Here is a 19265-nt window from a genome sequence, read left to right on the forward strand (position 1 = left end):
CACTTGTATCCCTCCAAAATTAATACTGGACGGCCTGTCAGTTTGACTGTTGAATGTGGAGCTTTTAGAAGGATAATTAAGGTACAACAAGATTGATAAGACCCCAGTCCTATGTAGTTGGTATCTTCATTAGGGAATGGATATCTGAGTCCACTCTGCACAAGGACAGAGAAAACAGTGTGGTTCTTAGCCATACTTCTTGCCTGCTTGATCAGTAACCAGTGAATTTTCCTTCATCTACAACCTTGTGACTGGTATAGGCATAAAGAACATTCACCACCCCTTAAAAAAGGAAAAATCATTGGCTTTGTCTGTTATACTGTGAATGTATTATTTTCTAAAACCAGGAAGGATCCTTTAACAGTAACTTAGGAAAATTACTACGATTTAACTGCACCTAAGTTGGACATTATTTTATGTTTATCCCTCCATCACATGCTGAGCCTCTTGATTTTAAGGGCTATTTACACATGTGATCATTAGTAATTCACATGTAGCCTGATGCATATTGGAGTGTCTCAACCATAAATGAGGGAAAGAACTATAGAGAAATTTAAGCCCATTGGAGTTACCAAAGAAAACTGTGCGATTTAAAAAAATAAATAAATAAATAAATAAAAACAAGAAAATCTATTCAGATCACAATGAAAATGAATATAGTTCTGACACCTGAAGAAATTAATAATATTTTTGTGATGAATGGGCAAATAATTTAAAAATACAGAAACTACCATGGAGCTTTGAAGATAGGAGAAATCAGAAGTCAACTGATTGTTTTTCCCCTAAGTATATAGTAAAATACCCACAACTTCAAAGCCAAGTAATTGAAGACAAAGTGTGAAGATTATAAAGCCATGGGGAAAAGTAATGTAATACAATGGGCTAGTATCAGTAAATGTATTCTGTAATGGAAGTTTTGGTTTCTTTAAAAACTCAATTAGGTTTTGTTTTAATCACAAGTGTGGGATTTTAGTTTGGGCCTTAGTCTGTCCACAGCTGATAATTGCCTCCTGTGGGTGTGGTCTTCGACAGTTGGTAAGGGCCTGCCTCCTACAGCATGGAGAGGGCTGTGGACTAGGGATCTGGGGGATATAAACATGAGAGCCCATAAAAAGAAGCAGTAGCAGTTTGGAGAGACCAGAAGTGGAGAGAATAGCGGCTTGGAGGAGACAAATGGAGAGAAACGTTCCAATGCAACAGCTTAGAGGAGAATGCTTGCTGCATTTGCTGTTGACATAGGTTGGTATAGCTCAAAAAAATTTTTTTTTCTACCCAAAACAGCCAGATGTAAAAAGGAACTGCTGCTGTGCCCCATCTCCCCACTAGCCTTCTCCCTCTTACAAAGGGCAAAGGGTTGATAGAAGGGAGTTAGAGGCCTTAGGGAACCCCCAAATAAAAGAGTTTTAAAATGAGCCCAACAGTGTTCTCTTTCTCATTGCTTCAGTCTGTTCTGTACAACTAAAGAAAATTTGCTCTTCTGGCCCTCCTATGCTCACACATACAAATGATCCTGCAGTTAGATTGCTAGAATTTCTGGAAGATCTGAAATTCAATTCCAAATACTTGGACTTCAGCTGACGAAACTCAGATGAAACTATGGCCCATAAACCACCTCTCAGTGTAACCAGAAACATAGCATATTTTCAAAACCTAAATCCTGGCATAAGTCCTAGTGAATAAGTAAATAGTCTTGAACATCGTGTGATATTATGCCAAGAATTCAGTCAATAAATGCCTTTGAGGAAAATTGAAACCATAGACCATAACAGACAAAAATTTGCTCTTTGGAAGACAGGGAGGTTTCTCTGCCAGGGCACAAACTGCTAGAAAGTAGGCCTCATGAAGGCTTTAGAGCAAAATTATTACCAGGAGATAAAGAGTTATATCATAATGATTATATGGTTAATTAAATTAACCAAAGGTTCTACCTAGCAGTGTATCAAAGCAGATACTAAGACTCATAACCAAACCTTCAGCAGAGTGCAGGGAATCATATGAAAGAAGGGGGAGTTAGTAAGACCTGGAGAGGACAGAAACTCCACAAGGACCAAATATATCAGGGCACAGCACAGGGATCTTTCATGAGACTGTGTTTCTCCAACCAAGGACCATGTATGGATATAACATAGAACCCCTGCTCGGATATAGCCCATGGTAGCTCAGTATCCAAGTGTGTTCTCTAGTAAGGGGAACAGGGACTATTTCTGACATGAACTCAATGGCGAGCTCTTTGACCCCCACCCCCCAAGGGAAGAGCAGCCTTGCTAGGCCACAGAAGAGGACATTGCAGCCAGTCCTGAAGAGACCTGATAAACTAGGGTCAGATGGAAGGGGAGGAGGTCTTGGAAAGGGGCAGGGAGGAGATGAGGGGGGGGAGGGATTAGGAGGAAAAGAAGGAGGGGGCTACAGCTGGGATACAAAGTAAATAACCTGTGATTAATATAAAAAAGAAAAATAAATAAAAATTAAAAAAATAAATTAACCAAAGGGACACAATCTTCTTGTTCTTTCCAAGAGTTTCAAAATACGTAAAACATATTATTCAGGTTGAACATTCTTGTCACAATATCCAAACTCAAAAGTTTAGGTAAGATTACCTACTTAACCCACAATAAGGTTTAGATTTTGGAGCATTTTAGATTAAATGTTTTCAGCCAGTGAAGTCATAGAAGTATCCCAAATTCTGAAGCCTCCAAACTTCAAGTTCATCTCATCCTGAGTATTTTAGAAAAGAAATGCTCAGCCTGTGTTCCAAGGAGAGGTACGTTTTTCAAAACCACCTCAATAAATGTAGAACAATACAAAATATCCCCATAAGTAGTACCTATACTCAGGAAACTGATTTTGCAGTGGGTTTCTTCCCTTCTTTGCATGTGACTTTTGTGTCTGATGGTATGGCATGAGGTTTTTTTCTTCATTGTAGATTTATTGGTGCATATAGAAAGATTATAAATAGCCATGTACTTAAAAGGAAACATAATGTGCAGTTATTTACAAATGTGTGTATATATTTGTTGATCTTAAGTACTTCTTAATCTTCAGTTCTCTGGAAATAATTTTATAAACATTCCCTGATACTAAATGTATCTAAACAACTGTATAGCAGCTTTTAAAGAGAAATTAACTGGGGGAATCCAAGATGGTGGAGACCAGCGCACACTGTTTCTGAGGGGCAGAGGATTTGAAACTCCAAAATTGGTGAATGGATGGGCAACTAAAGCCAGAAAATCAACATTGTGGCTTCATGAAAGAGAGGACATCATAGGAGCGGAGAACATTTAGATTCAGGTCAGCTTCAGACTTCACTGAGAACAGAGGGGCACTTCCCTTTTTTGGACTGTCCTCTTCCTCAGGGGAGCTGACCCACAGCACCAGTGACAATGAGCACAGATCTCACTGCCTGGAGACCGACACAGCAGAGGCAGGGCTTCTAGCTCCTCAGCCATGGCTGCCAGCTGTACCCACCTGCCAAGTCCCAGATCCATGGTACAATCCTTCCCGGGTCCCATGTCTGCAAGTGGCCTAACTGACTTCACAGGGCCTCCCAGCCAGTGACTGTACCGGCCACCCAATCCCTCAGTGGTGGACAGCAGCTGTACAGCCACCAAAGTCCAGCACACCTGCAAAACCACCAAGGTACACCAAGCGCCGGTCCACCTAGGTCTGTGGACCACTCTTCTGGCTCCCCAGGACTTCCCAGCAGGCACCTAGACGCTCCAGTTCTGCAGCCACAGCTGGATTCCCTAGTCCAGCAGCTGCAGCAACACTAAGCTGACTGAGCTCATCCTGCCACATTTTATTCAGCTGGTATAAACCAGCCAGTAGAGAACAGGAGGATCCCCTGTGCTTTATGATTTGACCTGCTCAAGGGTGAATGAGCCCTCAAGTGCCTACAGAGCCCCAGATCCAGGGTGCTTCTAAGCTAGCAGCCAGACATCAGATCCCTCCAACCCACACATCCACTGTGGAAAACAGAGGTTTTCTTGGGACATTGAAGCCCCTGCTCTGTGGATCTAGTAGTGTTTAAGCAAATAACTCCTTCAGCTCAGTTAGAGATGAATACCAGTAGCCTGTAGGCCACTGACATACTCAGGGAATTTATGCCTGCGATCATCACCAGCGCTTGCAATACCTTTAGCACTTGTGACCCTTTCGGTGCCTACAAGGAGCCCCTCCCTCACACTGAATTTATCTATATTATCTAGCACCCTGTCCCTCAGGGCACACTTCCATGCACACACACTTGTGTACATTTGTCCTTGTGCCCTCAGACTTTCTTCCCACAGGTACAGCTGAAACACCAATGCACATCCTGAAACCACTGGACCTCTCATCTTCATGAAGAGCTCCAGACACCAGAGAAAGACAGTACCAGTCTAAACTACAGAATCCAAGAACAAACAGTGAAGGTTACAGATAAGCAAATGGCCAGAGATTGGTGAAAGAACACATCCAACAAAAATCAGGAAACCATGAGTTCACCAGCAAACCCCAAAATCAATGGATATTCCAGTTCATCGAAAACACAGGAAAATAACTTTAAAGATATGCTTATCCAGTTATTAGAGGCACATAAAGAGGAAACAAACAAATCTCTCAAAGAAATTGCCACACAGATGGAAGCAAATAAAGAGGAAATGAACAAAGCTCTCAAAGAAACACTGGCAAATATAGCCAAATAGAGACACAAGTAGAGGCATATATATATTAGTGGCATATACAGAAGAAATGAACAAAAACATAGAGACCATCTTGTAGACCAAGGAATCCACATACAAACAGATGAAGGAAATGGTAATAAAGGCATAAAACTAGAACTGGAATCAATAAAGAAAACACAAACAGAGAAAACCCTGGAGCTGGAGAACTTAGAGAAAAGATCAGGAACCACAAAGGTAAGCATCACCAACAGAATACAAGACGTGGAAGAGAGAATCTCTGGTGCTGAAGATATACTTGCAGAAATTGATACTTCTCTCAAAGAAAAAGTAAAATCGGAAAAATCCCAAACAAAAAACATCCAAGAAATCAAAGACGCCTGCAAACCGAATCCAAGAACACATCAAAGATATCCTCCACCATGACCAAGTAGGCTTCATCCCAGGCATGCAAGAGTGGTTCAACATACGGAAATCCATCAATGTAATCCACCACATAAACAAACTGAAGGAGAAAAACCACATGATCATCTCCTTAGATGCAGAAAAAGCATTTGACAAAGTCCAACACCCATTCATGTTTAAAGTCTTGGAGAGATCAGGGATACAAGGCGCATACCTAAAGATAGTAAAGGCAATATACAGCAAGCCTATAGCCAACATCAAACTCAATGGAGAGAAACTTAAATCAATCCCACTGAAATCAGGCACAAGACAAGGCTGCCCATTGTCTCCATATCTCTTCAACATAGTACTTGAAGTCCTAGCCAGAGCAATAAGACAACTAAAGGAGATCAAGGGGATACAAATCGGGAAGGAAGAGGTCAAAGTGTCACTATTTGCAGATGATATGATAGTATGTATGAGTGACTCCAAAAATTCAACCAGAGAACTCCTTCAGCTGATAAACACCTTCAGCAAAGTGGCAGGATACAAAATCAACTCAAAAAAATCAGAAGCCCTCCTGTATACCAAAGACAAAAAGGCTGAGAAAGAAATTAGGGAAACAACAACCTTCACAATAGCCACATTACATAAAGTACCTTGGTGTGACTCTAACCAAGCAAGTGAAAGATCTGTTTGAGAAAAAAATTCAAGTCTCTGAAGAAAGAAATCAAAGAAGATATCAGAAGATGGAAAGATCTCCCATGCTCATGGATTGGTAGGATTAACATTGTGAAAATGGCCATACTGCCAAAAGTAATCTACAGATTCAATACAATTCCCATCAAAATACCAACTCAATTCTTTACAGACCTTGAAAAACAGATTCTCAGCTTCATATGGAGAAACAAAAAACCCAGAATCTCCAAAGGAGGATCAATGGAACCGCATAGAAGACCCAGAAATAAACCCACACACCTATGAATACTCGATATTTGACAAAGAAGCCAAATCCATTCAATGGAAAAAAAGACAACATCTTCAACAAATGGTGCTGGACCAACTGGATATCTACATGCAGAAAAATGAAAATAGATCCATATTTATCATTCTGCACAAAACTGAAGTCAAAGTGGATCAAGGACCTCAACATAAAACCAGATACTCTAAATCAGTTGGGAAAAAAAACTGGGGAACAGCCAAGAACTCATTGGCACAGGAGACAACTTCCTGAACAGAACACCAACAGCACAGGCTCTAAGAGCAACAATCAATAAATGGGACCTCATGAAATTGAAAAGCTTCTGTAAAGCAAAAGACACTGTCATCAAAACAAAACAACAGCCTACAGATTGGGAAAGAATCTTCACCAACCCTTTATCTGACAGAGGGCTAATATCCAGTATATATAAAGAAATAAAGAAGCAGAAAAGCAACAAACCAAGTAATCCCATTAAAAAATGGGGAACGGAACTAAACAGAGAATTCTTGAAAGAGGAACATCGAATGGCAGAGAAACACTTAAAGAAATGCTCAACCTCATTAGTTATTAGGGAAATGCAAATCAAAACGACCCTGAGATTCACCTTACACCCATCAGAATGGCCAAGATCAAAAACTCAATTGATAACACATGCTGGAGAGGTTGTGGAGAAAGGGGAACCCTCCTCCATTGCTGGTGGGAATGTAAACTGGTACAACCACTTTGGAAGTCAATCTGGTGCTTTCTCAGACAATTAGGAGTAGTGCTACCTCAAGACCCAGCTATACCACTCCTAGGTATATACCCAAAATTTGCTCAAGTACACAACAAAGACATTTGTTCAACCATGTTTGTAGCAGCTTTATTTGTAATAGCCAGAACTTGGAAACAACCCAGATGTCCATCAACGGAGGAATGGATACAGAAATTGTGGTATTTTTACACAATGGAATACTACTCAGCAATCAAAAAGGAGGAAATCATGAAATTTGCAGGCAAGTGGTAGGATCTAGAAAAGATCATTCTGAGTGAAGTATCCCAGAAGGAGAAAGACAAACATGGTATATACTCGCTTATATAGACCTACAAGATATGATAAACATAATGAAATCTAAACACCTAAAGAAGATAATCAAGAAAGTGGACATGGGTGAAGATGATCAATCCTCATTTAGCAAGACAAATGGGATGTGCATTGAATATATGACAGGAGTCTACCGGAAAAGGCATCTGAAAGATGCCTAGCAGTGTTTCAAAGCAGACACTAAGACTCATAACCAAACCCTCGACACAGTGCAGGGAATCATATGAAAGAAGGGGAGTTAGTATGATATGGAAAGGATAGGAGTTCTACAAGGACCAAATATATCCGGGCACAGGGTCTTTTCTGAGACTGACACTCAACCAAGGCCCATCTATGGATATAACCTAGAACTTCTGCTTGGATGTGGCCCGTGGTAGCTCAGTAACCAAGTAGTTTTCCAAAGTAAGGGGAACAAGGACTATTTCTAACAGGATCTCAAGGGCAGGCTATTTGACTCCCCCCCCCCAGGGGAGGAGCAGTCCTGTTAGGCCACAGAGGAGGACTTTGCAGTCAGTCCTGAAGATACTTGATAAAACAGGGTCAAATGAAAGGGGAGGAGGTCCTCCCCTATCAGTGGACTTGGAAAGGGGCAGGGAGGAGACCAGGGAGGGAGTGTGGGGTGGGGAGGAAATAAGGGAGCGGGACACAGAGTTAACAAAATGTAACTAAAAAGAAAAATAAAATTAAAAAAAAAAAAAGAAATCAAAGATGCCATGAAAAGGCAAAATCTAAGAATAATAGGAATTGATGAAGAAGAAGATTCCAGGCTCCAAGGTCCAGAAAATATCCTCAAGAAAATGATAGAAGGAAATTTTCTGAACTTAAAGAAAAAGATGTCCATAAACATAGAAGAGGCCTACAGAACACCAAATAGGCTAAACCAGAAAAGAAATTCCTCATGGCACACCATAGTCAAAACACTAAATCTACAGAACAAAGAAAAGATATTAAAAGCAGCAAAGGAAAAATGCCAAGTAACATATAAAGGTAGACCTTTCAGAATGACACCAGACATCTCATCAGAAACTATGAAAACCAGAAGGGCCTGGGAAGATGTCATGCAGACTTTAAGTGACCAGAGATGCCAATGCAGACTACTATACCCAGCAAAGCTTTCAATCAACATAGATAGAGAAAACAAAATATTCCATGACAAAACTAAATTTAAGTAATTTCTACACAGCAAACCAGCCATACAGAAGGTACTAGAAGGAAAACTCCAATCCAATGAAAACACTATATCCAAGAAAACATAGGATAGGATACAGATAATTTCCCTACTAAAACTAAAAGAAAACAAGCAATGAACCACAGTAAGATCACCAAATCTACAATAAAAAGAACTAATGTTCATTAGTCACTATTATCTATCAACATCAATGGACTCAACTCTCCAATAAAAAGACACAGATTAACAGCATTGGTGCGGAAACAGGATCCAACATTCTGCTGCATCCAAGAAACACACCTCTGCAACAAAGACAAACACTACCTCAGTGTAAAGGGCTGGAAAAATGTTTTTCAAGTAAATGGACCCAGAAAACAAGCTGGAGTAGCTATCCAAATATCTTAAAAAATAAACTTTCAACCAAAATTAATCAAAAAAACATGAGAAGGGGCACTACATTTTCATAAAAGGAATAATTCACCAAGAGGACATCACAATTCTGAAAATCTATGCCACAAATACAAGAGCACCTACATTTGTAAATCAAACATTATTAAAGCTTAAATCACACATTGATCCCAATACCTTAATACTGGGAGACTTCAACACCCCACTCTCACCAAGGGACAGATCATCTAGACAGACGCCAAATAGGGAAATAAAGGTACTTACAGAGGCCTTAACTCAAATGGACCTAATAGATGTCTACAGAACTTTTCACCCAAACTCAAAAGAATATACCTTCTTTTCAGCACCTCAAGGAACCTTCTCCCAAATAGACTATATAGTTGGTCACAAAGCAAGCCTCAACAGATATAAGAAGATTGAAATAATCCCCTGTATTCTATCTGAACACCACTGACTGAAGCTGGACCTCAATAACACTGGAAACAGCAAAAAGCCTACATGCACATGGAAACTGATCCACTTGTTACTCAATGACAGCTAGGTTAAGGAAGAAATAAAGGAAGAAATTAAAGACTTCCTTGAATTCAGTGAAAATGAAGATACAACATACCCAAAATTATGGAACACAACGAAAGCAGTGATCAGAGGAAAATTCATAGCACTAAGTGCCTTCAAGAAGAAATTTGTAACATCTCATACAAGCAACTTAATGAACCAACTGAAAGCCCTAGGGGGAAAAAAAAGCAGATATACCAAAGAGGAGCAGACAACTGGAAATAATCAAACTCTGGGCTGAAATCAATAAATTAGAAACAAATAAAACTATTCAATGTAACCAAGAGCTGGTTCTTTCAGAAAATCAACAGGATAGACAAACCCTTAGCCAAACTAACTAAAAGACAGAGAGAAATTATCCAAATCAGCAAAATCAGAAACGAAAAGGGAGACATAAGTAGAGACACTGAGGGAAGCAGGCAGAAGAGCTGGGAGAAGGGGACATGTGAATCAATGGGTGAAATAATCTACCCAGGACGAGAGAAGCAAAAGTAAGTGCACAGAATAGTCTCTGCCATCTCTAGGAAAGTCAGGAAGTCCTGCCAACAGATTCTGTTGTTCAGTAGGGGTGTAGGGACAGTGTAAAATTCTACAATTGTTCTCAAGAGAATGTTAAGTTCACAGCATTCATTTCTATTAAAATTGTGAGCTGAACAGATGACTCAGTGCTTAAGAGACTTGCTGCTTTAGCAAAAAACCTGGGTTTGGTTCCTAGCACCCATGTGGTAGCTCATAATTCTAGTTCCTCAGGGGATCTGACAAACTCTTCTGGCCTTCTGAGGACTAAGCACACAAGCAATACACATACCTGCATGTAGGGAAAAAACACATACACATAATATTAAAAATATAATCTTCAAAAGAAAACCAAAGACTTCCCCATCTATCCCAGCTTTTTACCTTTTTGGATTAGATGTGGAGGTAGTATACCATTCCAGATGAGGCTTTTAAAATTTATTTATTTTATTATTAATTACAGCTTATTCACTTTGTATCCCAACTGCAGCCCCTTCCTCATCTCCTCCCAATCCCACCCTCCCTCTCTCTTCTCAACCTATGCCCCTCCCCCAGTCCACTGATAGAGGAGGTCCTCCTCCCCTTCCATCTGATTCTATTCTATCAGGTCTCATCAGGAGTGGCTGCATTGTACCTCTGGAGTCTGATAAAAATACCATACTAGTAGAAGAAAAAACAAAGCTTGAGCCACCATTGTCCCTTACTTATGCAGAAAACAAGCCTCGGATACCATTAAATTTTTCTAAGATTATGAAAATTCTCCCACCTGCTGTAAGGAGGACATTTATGTTGCATCTCTTGATGTTTCCTTTAAGCATAGGAGCAGAGCTGTACAAGAATGTCTCTGGTATTAGATGAAGACAAAACTACACCTTTAATGTTCTAAATCTTTACCTGAAGCAGCATTACCTGCAATTATGAATTTAAAACATTGATGTGTTATTAGCCATTTCTTTGACTGTTCTCAGTAAACCATAGTGGAGTAGTCATTGTAGCAGTTTTAACATAGTCTAACTCTCCTGCTTCCACTCCAGAGTGCTGGGATGGCAGCTCTGTTGGCTAACCATATGCATTCTTAAAACGTAGAACTTTTTCCAGACTTGAGCACAGTGGAGTGGGCGAAGTAAGAATGACTGGTCTGCCCCTGTAGACTTTGGGGATGGAAAAGGAGACAGAGAGCCAAGAAATATGGGTGGCCCCAGGAACCTGGGAACCACAAAGAAATAGTCAATCACATGTCTTCCAAGAAAGAAACTCATCCTTGTTGGCACTTTAGTAGCCCCTGAGATTTCTATCAGACTCTGACCTCCAGAACTGTAAAAAGACAGTCAGATAATAAATCTGTTCTGATTAATTCACTAAATATGTGGGACTTTGTTACAGTGGCAAGAGAAAATGAATACGCTATTTATTTTATTGTATTTGTTTAAAATTCATTTGGGGGACTTCAAAAAAAGTTGTTAAAGTACATGTTATTAAAAAAAAAGCCCTGTCTAGGAGCATTTGAAGCTACAATTAAAAAAAATTAAAGTGAATTTCTACTAGTCTGACATTGACATAAGTATTTAGTGCTAGCTAAAAGTGTGTGTGTGTGTGTGTGTGTGTGTGTCTATGAGTGTGTCTCTGTGTGTGGTGTCTACATGTGTGTGTATCTTTGTATATATATATATATGTGTGTGTGTGTGTGTGTTCACAATTTTGATAAGGGTTGTATAATAAATGACAAATATAATTTTCTCCCAAGCCTGACTTTCTCCCCTACTTTCTCAGTGATTCATATTTTTTCTGGCTTCCACCATTTCTGCATTTGGATTACATTTATATATGCAATTCATTCATGCAGCAATGAGAGCCAAAAGAAGAATGATTGTAATATTTTTAATCAGTCTTATTACTTTATGAGTTTCCAAATGAGCCCATCAGTTTTTACAGGACCATTCTGGGTGACTTCTGCACAATGGTGGAAACCCAGTGAAGAGGATGTATGACAATGAAAGAAGGATATATTCCAGTGGTGACAGGGCCTCGGAACATTTCTTGATTGGAATTCTTGGGGCCATCCTAATCCTCTTCTATTAATGTCAAAATAAACTTTTTTTTTCAAAATAAACTTTTAAAACAATTTATATTCTTCTGTTAAGTGTAAATAGCACTTTTTGAAGTACTTGGCTAATTAAACTTAGCAGTCATCACTGAGTTCTTTACATTCCTCAGGGAATTCCTTAGACAATTTTAAAAGTGCATCTTTTTCCTTTTTAAGTTTGTTTTATTGTAAACTCTTTTATTTCTGTTGAAGTAAGTTTAAATTTTGAATATATAAAAATGTGTATACCTTACTAATTCAACAAAACACAACCATTTGAACAATGAGAATATAGGTCCATGGTAGACAGTTTGCATTCACATGCATGAGGCCCTGTGTTCAATCCCCAGTGCTGAAAGAAAAAGAAAGAAAGAAAGAAAGAAAGAAAGAAAGAAAGAAAGAAAGAAAGAAAGAAAGAAAGAAAAGGAAAGAAAGAAAAGATGAAACAGAGAGGGGAGGAAGGAAGGTAGAAAGGAAGGAGAGGAGAGGAGAAGAAGAAAAGATTAAGGAGAAAAGAAAAAAGAAAAGAAGAAAGGAAAGGAAAAGACTCAAATAAACATTCTGCAAAGCTTGGAAAAGCCCATGACAGATACTCTGGTCATCAAGGCAATAGAGTCTGGAAATGGGAATGGGTCCTGGGAATTCAAAAGAAATATGCTTTCTTTCCAACAGACCACTGCCCAGTAGTCAGCAGCCCTCTGTATGTCTACTGTTCAGCTTCTCAGCATGATCTCCACATTCTCTAATAACAGCCTTGTAGAAAGTAGGTACAGAGGTCATTAGAAATCAAAAAGGACAAAATTAAAACTGGCCTTACAAGTGTAAATCAAAAGGTCATTGGTCAAGTGCCTTTAGGAACCATGTGCAAGGAAATATAGTTATTTTCTCCAAGGAATTCTAATGAAAGGCAAACACTCTGCAAATATCTGTAGCCAGGTCAACAATATACAGCATAAGATAACTGTGATATCTGGCCCTTGCACCAAAGAGAATCCCAACAGGAATGTTGCCAGTTTTCCACCATGAAAAAATATTAAACAGAAAAATCTCTTTTTCATACTTTTAGAGCCTAAATGTCTTTTCAAGAATTCAAAGCTAATTTTCTCATTACTTTGGACTCAGTAATAATATTTTTAATAAATTGTACATGACATACTTCTATAATGTCTCACAGAAAGCTAAGAGAAAGTAGAGAAAATAATAAGAATTCAGTTTGAAAATCTTCAAGACATTAAGTTGTGTTTCATAGAGTTTTCAACTACATCTTTGTCAGAGCAGTTGCCTATGCCAATACCTGGGAGGTGAATTCAATGCCTTGGTTACAACCCCTCAACTGAGATGCTCTGTTTGGTTTTGCTGGCTGTGGATCAGTTCATGTCCTGGCACATACTCATCAAGGTTTCTGCTACCAGACTAGCTTCCCAGCTCTTTCTTTCTTTAACTAAAATGCATCCTACAAGTTTTGGGTACTATAGCAGTAAATGATCAATAACAGATCGTATTTATTGGTGACAGAAGCAGCTTACAAAGGCAGGTGAGTTTTGATTATAATCTAATAAAGGATATAAAATCTCATACTATTAAAATATTTGGAAGTTTCTAGTATGGGCTATATTACCAAGGTATACAGCTATGCTTCAAAGAGCATAGCAGCACTTTGGTATTATCAGGGTTATTCCTTCTGTAACTGAAAATCCAGAAAGGGCATATCTACTTAAAAGGTGACCTTTCTGCAGATGGAAGTGCTGGACCCAGGCCTTTCCATCTTGCAGTTCCACCACCACCTGGAGTATTTTTTATCCTCTCAATACAGCTGGATGAAGAGGAAAGAGGTCTACAAAGAGAGTCTACATCTCCTTAAAGCTTTTGTTCAATAGAGTTTGTTGTTTTAAAAGAGATAATTCCAAATGTTGGATTTTGCTATTAAAGACTCAGGAGACAGATGCTGTATTGAATGCCTGCTAGCTCAGAGAGGCAGAGAAAGCACCCAGCTGACCTTCCTACTCAGCCTACATCCCAGAGAATAAAATCCTTTTTTCTTCTACACCCTGTCCTAAATAACCTTCAACTAAATGTTCCTCCTTCCTACTTCCTGTGCATCTATCTATCCTCTGGACTTCCTATCCTTACTATGGGTTTTTTTCCCCATGTTCACTTCCTGTCAGTTGCTTGCTCCTCCTTTTGATCAAGGGTTACCTTTATTTAATCCTGTTTACAGAAAGCTCTGGGGTTAAACCAAGAGCTAGAAACCAAACAAGACACAGGTTTTTTCAGTTCACAAATTTGAGGTTTACAATGGGATCAAAGAGCTTGCAGCACTTCCCCCTTTTTATCTAAATAAGAGAATCTTTCTCTAGCATCAATATACTATATACTATCTAGTAAGAATTATATGCACAATGTCCAGTCCATATATATTTAGCAACCTTGGAGAAAATACTCTACTACCTCTCTGATTTTGCTGAGTCCAAAATTCTGTACCTAAATTACCTTTTATCATAACTTAATTTATCAACCTAAAAACATCTTTTTAGACCTCAAAACAATTTTTGTAAATCCTAAACAACTTAAGCTTAACTATGAGACTATACTTATCTAGTCTTACACCCCATTAGAGGCCTCAGAAGGATGAATACTATCTTAGTAAACAGGAAGTGCAGAGCAAGCAGCTTCCAGAACTGCAGAAACTGTATGTGGCCGCCTAGATAGTCCCCAAATTTCTCTGTATTGTTGGAGCATCATCTTCAGCCTTCTGGCACACAATAGCTGAGAAACTTTTCTGTGAGGCAGGAATTATGAAGAACTTGTCTACATTGTCCATGAAAAGGCAGTCAGTGTACTTTCCTGCATTCAGTTTGTCCAATATTCTGTCTACAGTTGAAATAAGGGCCTTTTCTTGCCCAGTGGCAGCTTGCTACATTTGAAGCAAACTCCTTAAGGGGCTTCTTTGATGTTCATCATCTCCTTTGAAGTAGTCTGGGGGTGCTTCCAGGAGCAGACCTGTCTCTCTCTCAAAAAGGCTTTTATTATTAGAACAATCTTATATGCTGTAGTCTATAGCTCTCTGAAGTTTTTGAACACAATTTATCCGTAGTATATCTGAGTTGCTTATTTCTAGCTATTTACTATCTGATTAACTTAGAAAACACCTGTAATTAACTAAAATCATACCTAATAAAACCACAAGTTTGATCAAATATTAACTTGCATTTCTTAATTATTCTAAAGTCTGTGATAGTAGCATTCAAAAGGACTAAAACTTCACATTGAATTTTTAAGAATTGCACAGGTACAATATCTTAAAAAGAGTTACTACAAAGTATATTGTAACCAAATATAACCTTAATTTTGTATCAGTATACAAAGATCTATACCAATGTAATCAAATATAACCTTAACTTTGTGTCAATATCCAAGGATCTATAAAAAGAGATTCAATAATCTACCCCTTTTCCTATTATCCCTACATTATTTCTGTATCCCTCCTTTTCTTTTCAACCTTTTCTTCCTACATAAGAATAGAAAAAAAGAAAAAGGAGAAATCCCAGAGTCTAACCTCCCATATTTTGTTTCCTCCCTGACCAAGATCATAAACTTGCAACCAACGCCCCTAAAATGACAAAAAACATCCATCACCCATCAAATGACCAAAAACCACAGCACTCTCTTAAACTTGAATCCTGCTGTGTGGGGGTGACAGAATCCTATGGGGCTCTAAGAAAATTTCCTAGGATCAAGTCCTAGGAAAACTAGCTGTCTCATTTGCTGTTTGTGGGATGGGAAAGTACAGGGCTTAACTGAAGTCCTGGCTGAACAGTCTGTGTGGCTGGACCATCTCAGCTAGCCATTTTGAAGTTGTTCTCCATGCAGAGTTTTGAAGAAACTGCTATTGAGGCAGTAGGCAGTCTGAAGCTGGATCACCCGAGACACGTGTCTTCTTTGGTGTCTGGTCCTTTTTCTTCAGATGTTTCACTTTCCAGTGGTCTCCAGATTCCTTACTTGGGTACTTTTGTTCTCCTAGAAAGAAAAACAAAACCCTGTGGAACCCTAGCTTTGGAGGCATTATGTTTTTTTTTTGTTTGTTTGTTTGTTTGTTTTTTAGCAGATTACATTACTTCTAGGGCAATTGAAGTTTTGAAGTTTAAAAAAGTGTTTTGAATATTTGAAACTAATTATACCTTTAAGTGTATTTGTTTTTAGATTATAAAGGACATTCACTATGAATTTCAGCCTGCCTTTTGCAAGCAGCCTTTAAATTTAAATCACTGTATTTCCTTTGTGCCTACCTGTAGGGGAATTTTAATTCAGTCTATGGCTGTTCTGGCCAGAGATCATATCCAGAGACCTTCTAGGTCTGTGTAATCTGGCTGGAATACAAACCCACCTTAAATCCAAGAGAAAGAAGCAAACAGATCTGAGTTCAAGGCCAGCCTGAGTTAGAGTAAATTTCAGGTAAAGAAAAGCTATTTGTCTTTCTGGCCCTATACACTTGAACTATCCTGTACTGCCTTTTACGAGAAATAAAGTTTCAATCCCTAGAAGCTGAATATTTACCTCCAGAAGAGGTCAATCTTGACGCCAAGATTTGGTGAAATTATTGTTACATCTGCTTTTGTGTCTACTATACCTTCAATTCCAATGTCTTTTATTTGTTTTTAGAGCAAAGAACATGGGAAAGAGCACATCAGTTCCTGTAAGTAATGTATAGTTGAGTCATATCGATTATAATGCTGTTTATTTGTATTTTTAGCAAAGAACCTGGGAAACATCATATCAGTTCTTGTAAGTAACATATATTTGAGTCATGTTTTTTAAATCCATACTCTATACATTTCTCATGGGGGCAAGAGGGTGAAACAGGATCTCACTAAGTAACACTGGCTAGCCTGTAGTTCATAATCTTTCTCCCCAGCATATGGCCTATAATAAAAGGAATCAGTTTTGAGCAATTTTTAACTAGCATTAAAATTATTTTAGGTTGATCTTCATGTTAGACAATTTATATCATTTTTGAAAAGTAATTCATTCTCAGAAAAAAACTACACTCTATAGGAAAGAATAAAGAAAATGAACATTTCCGTGAAGTCTAGAGGTATTCATTGTACATATTTTGATGAAATCTCTCTTTTTATACCTGTTTGTATAATGATTTGTGTAAGGCTATCATGCAACACCACTGATCACATAAACCTACATTCTAATCATCTTTGTTTGTATCTGTTGCCTCTTCATAGTAATACAGCTATGTCACCATTATTTGTTAAACTCTATTTAATTTAAATGCATGAATGAAGTGGATGTTTCTGGTTTCTTTGAAGATTCAGTTGAGTTTTGTGATGTTTTGCTAGAAGCTGGCTTGTGAGAAGGCACTTGCTGTTTTGCTGTGGGCTGTGTTGTGTGAGAGGCATGACTTTGGTCAGCTGAGAATATCCACGGGTGGACTCTGAGGAAAGAAGATATGTAAAAGCCCATGGACGGTGAGACATGGCTTCTTGGATCAACATCCCTGTGCTGGTCTTCAAAACTTGACTTCTCAGAGAGAATCGTTCCAGAGAACTTCTAGGGGCAATCCAACTGAGTCTTGTGGCTTTCACTGACTTGTCCTGGTCTGCTGAATCATAATGATTCATGTTGCTGTTTTGTGTTGGTATTTGGACTGAACTGCTGGTATCCGAACAACAAAGAGTGGGCTCACCCAAGGAACTACTTCTAAAAATGTCTACAACCCCCTTTACCTAGTAACCTCCCCCCACATCAGTGGGTGAAAAGGAGGTAGAAGCATTTAAGAACACTAAATAAACTAGGTTTGGTGAGAAAGCTAAGTATACAGATGAATAACATAATTTAATTAATCTCTTTTCTTTACGCTATTACTGACAACTATTGAATTAGAAATTGGATATAGCCTGTAACATTTTGGGTTAGGTTCAGGGTTTTTTGTGTTGTTTTTTTTGTTTGTTTGTTTTTATTTTTATTTTTTTGCCTTATTTGTTTGTTTGTCTTGTCATGATGGCAAAATGCTTATGATAACATACTTAAAGGATGAAATAGTTCAAACTTTGAGAGATTTTGGTTTATGCTTTGGTGACCCTATTACTATGCTCATTTGCTAAGGCAGATCATTATGGTGGCAGGAACATATGGCTGCTCATCTCATGACAGCCAGAAAGAAAGAGAGAGAGAGAGAGAGAGGGTTGTAGGCCCAGGTCTACCCTTTAAGAGTGACTTCCTTTCTCCAAGTAGGTCTTATCTCATAATTTTTATGTTTTTCCAGTAATTACATAAAGTTTTAAATTCATCAATGGAATACTTTGTTGATTATTAGGTCTAAGCCCTCAAAATCTACTTCTCCAAAGTCCCACATCTGAACATTGCTTTGGATATCAAAACTTCAACACAGGTTTAGAGGTTCATTTATATCCAAACCATTACAGAATTTGTTGTGGGTTGTTGTTGTTCATTTAAGTTTTAAAACATTTCTGAAGTTAAATTAATCATTTTCATATTTTGTATTTTAAGTATAATTTATATTTATTTCCCAGAAATGTTAAAAGTTTTTGCTTTTTTTTCATATATTAATTCTATACCTAATTTGCTCACTTTTATCATGAACAGATGTTGAATTTTATTAAGTGCCTCTTTGCATCTATTGAGACTTTCATATGGCTTTTGTTCTTCATTGTATTAATGTGACAAGGCACATTTATTGATTTGTGTGTATTGAACTATACAGGGATAACTACAATATTCTTGGGTAACTTTTACTTGGTTGTGGTAAACAATCTTTTTAATGTGTTGTTGGAATTGATTTACTTGTGTTTTGTTGAGGAGTTTTTTTTTTTTTCTTAATATTAGTGCATAGTTTTCTCTCGTATCTTGTTTTGAATTTATTTCTTAAAAAGGACTGAAATTAGTTTGGCAGAAGTCATTTGATAAAGTGGCTCCATGCTTTTGTTTGAAAAGAGACGTTATTGTAATTCAGTCACATTCTAACATTCTTTGTTAGTACTCTGTTCAAGGTTTTCATGATTCTGTCTCAATATATTATATATCCATCCCCAGGATTGTGTTAACTTCTTCTATTATTGAATCAAGTGAGGCACAAGTGTTCAAATTAATGTCTAATTGTCTTTTGTGTTTATGATATTTGTGGTATCTCCCTTTTCATCTCTGATTTTATTTGGGCATTCTTTCTCCTAGTCTGGCTACAGCTTTGCCAACTTTATTAATTTTTGGAGAAAAAAATGTTTTATTTTGCTTTTAAACCTCTACTACATTTATATCTGCTCTGATCATTACTGTTTCTTCTAATTATTTTTGTTCATTTTTGCCTCTCTACTTTTTGAGATGCAAAAATAGCTGTTGATATTTGAATATGACATGCCTGTGGATCCCTATAAAATTCTCTCAATACGGTTTGCTTTATT

This window comes from Meriones unguiculatus, chromosome 3, assembly GCF_030254825.1.
Source record: "Meriones unguiculatus strain TT.TT164.6M chromosome 3, Bangor_MerUng_6.1, whole genome shotgun sequence".
NCBI lineage: Eukaryota > Metazoa > Chordata > Mammalia > Rodentia > Muridae > Meriones > Meriones unguiculatus.